This window comes from Schistocerca gregaria, unplaced genomic scaffold (assembly GCF_023897955.1).
Source record: "Schistocerca gregaria isolate iqSchGreg1 unplaced genomic scaffold, iqSchGreg1.2 ptg000640l, whole genome shotgun sequence".
In the NCBI taxonomy this organism is placed as follows: Eukaryota; Metazoa; Arthropoda; class Insecta; order Orthoptera; family Acrididae; genus Schistocerca; species Schistocerca gregaria.
Window position 1 is genome coordinate 147501 of NW_026062026.1, and position 2500 is coordinate 150000.

The window sequence follows — 2500 nt, forward strand, 5'->3', positions numbered from 1 at the left end:
TACACTGCACCTTAACCTAAGTTACACTGCACCTTAACCTAAGTTACACTGCACCTTAACCTAAGTTACACTGCACCTTAACCTAACTTACACTGCACCTTAACCTAACTTACACTGCACCTTAACCTAACTTACACTGCACCTTAACCTAACTTACACTGCACCTTAACCTAACTTACACTGCACCTTAACTGTCACATGTAACGTCACAGGAATGTAGCTTTGCCTAACAGCAACCCTCTGAACATAGTTCACTGCTTGGATCCTCTGGTGTCATGTGTATTTCTTGATGCCATGGTGCGTACCCTCACATAAAGGTCTTTCGAGTGTTGCGTACTTTCTACACAGTCCCGCTAACCACTGGAAGGGTGTACCGCTACAGAACGAATATCGCCCTCCCCTCCTGCCCTTCCAAGCTGGTCGGTCAGGCGTTTGTTTGTGAAATGAGCCTTGCAGCTGTTCAGTTGCATTCGGTTGTCGATGCAGTCAGTGTACGTTGTGGTACGGCCTGTGTGGACTGTCCGCTGATGTACGCGTAACCCACACTGATCATCCGTCGTTACGTACTGAGTGACATAATGTGGCACATGCTTGACCGTACACCGGCTGCGCCCTACAATGGCGAATCATAAGGGCCATATGTTGTGCACGATGCTACTTGTCTCGTCTCCCCATTACAGCGAGATTGCACTGTTGTACGCCGTACAGACATGTGGTAAGTAGGTACGGACGAAAGTATTGCATGTTGGCCCCCCCCCCCCCCCTCCTCCCTCTGCCGGGAATCAGCGTGAGCCGTCTGTTGATGTAGCGACGAGGGTTTTCCTATTTAATCGTATTGCCCCACACAACATGATAGCACGGTGGACCGCGTTCCACATCTGCGACATGCTACAGAGGCCGGTTGACAGTCGACCGCGCAAGGGACATTGCACACGTGCGCGGACCATCTTCCACGTGTTCTCTCGTGTACATGCCGCAGTGTGTATGTGGGCTGATGTAGCGTGTCGTGACACATAACATGCAGGCATGCCAGAATCGTAGATTTCGCAAATGTAGATTGACGTATACGTTTGCTGCCAAAGATCCGCAAATGAACTGGAAATCAGTTGTTGAGCGGTTGTTCGCGCTGCAGGTGCATCGGTGATAGCGACGATCGGTACATCTGTGAACCGGTTGTTTCGGCGGTACCCGCCATGCCCCCGAACCTGAGTTGGCCATGTGGGTATGAAGCGATACGAGGCTGTGGCTTGGCGGGACAGTCCCCGGCCGGTGAGGGGGGGCCGCCCGGCGTGCTGGCCGCGCGCTGCGTGAGCGCACGCACTACAGCCGGCTGGTGGGGGGCGCCCAGTGGCAGGAGCGCCGGCCGACGGGCCCGGCTGGCGTCCCAGCTATGCGCCGGCGCACCCTGCGCGCGGCGCCAGGCGGCCAAAGTGGGTTCTGCCGAGCCCGGTGCGAAGCGCGGTGGACATCTGCAGTGTGCTGGTCCGATTGCGGACTGTGTGCGTTGAGGATGCGCCGCCGCCCGGCACTCGGCGTCGCGACGCCGTCTGCTGCTCGGACGCCCCCAGCGGTTCTCGCAGGTGGTTTGTATCGCAGCTCTGCGGACGTGTTGGCGCGTGCGCTGTGCTGGGAGAGTTCGCTTCTGCACCCAAGTGGGGCTTTGCCCTTCTGTGGCGCTGGCGTTGGAGCTGCCGGTCACCGTAGGTGGCGCGTGTTGTTTCCCGCCGGCAATGCCACGACAGCACGCTCCCGGGCCTCTGTCGGCAGCGGCAAGCTCAGTTGGGAGCACGGGTGTTCGCACTGAAAGCGTCTACTCGCCTATCTCCGGGCGATTGCGCCTCTCTCGAACCCGACCAAGTACTTAGGACGGCGCTGCGCGCCGCCGGGACCTGAGAGGGTTTCGAGGTGTATCGTGCAGGGGAGCTCAGCCTCCTCCTGTTTGCAGAATAATTGAGCGGACGCTTGCGTGTTCGCGCGGGCCCTCGGGACACACTCCCGGGCGGCCGGCTGCTCAGCTCTCGTTGACGCAGCTCCCTGGTTGATCCTGCCAGTAGTCATATGCTTGTCTCAAAGATTAAGCCATGCATGTCTCAGTACAAGCCGCATTAAGGTGAAACCGCGAATGGCTCATTAAATCAGTTATGGTTCCTTAGATCGTACCCACGTTACTTGGATAACTGTGGTAATTCTAGAGCTAATACATGCAAACAGAGTCCCGACCAGAGATGGAAGGGACGCTTTTATTAGATCAAAACCAATCGGATTGGCTCGTCTGGTCCGTTTGCCTTGGTGACTCTGAATAACTTTGGGCTGATCGCACGGTCCTCGTACCGGCGACGCATCTTTCAAATGTCTGCCTTATCAACTGTCGATGGTAGGTTCTGCGCCTACCATGGTTGTAACGGGTAACGGGGAATCAGGGTTCGATTCCGGAGAGGGAGCCTGAGAAACGGCTACCACATCCAAGGAAGGCAGCAGGCGCGCAAATTACCCACTCCCG

General features: G+C 56.6%; 1 non-coding gene across 1 annotated transcript in view; it reads left to right on the plus strand.

Annotated features, from left to right (window-relative positions):
* Window positions 1–2031: 2031 nt before the first annotated feature.
* LOC126317750 (small subunit ribosomal RNA) overlaps window positions 2032–2500 on the plus strand; it is a 1893-nt gene continuing 1424 nt past the window's right edge. Inside the window, exon 1 of the ribosomal RNA XR_007556878.1 lies at window positions 2032–2500. This exon is cut by the window's right edge and continues 1424 nt beyond it. This is a non-coding gene — a ribosomal RNA (small subunit ribosomal RNA).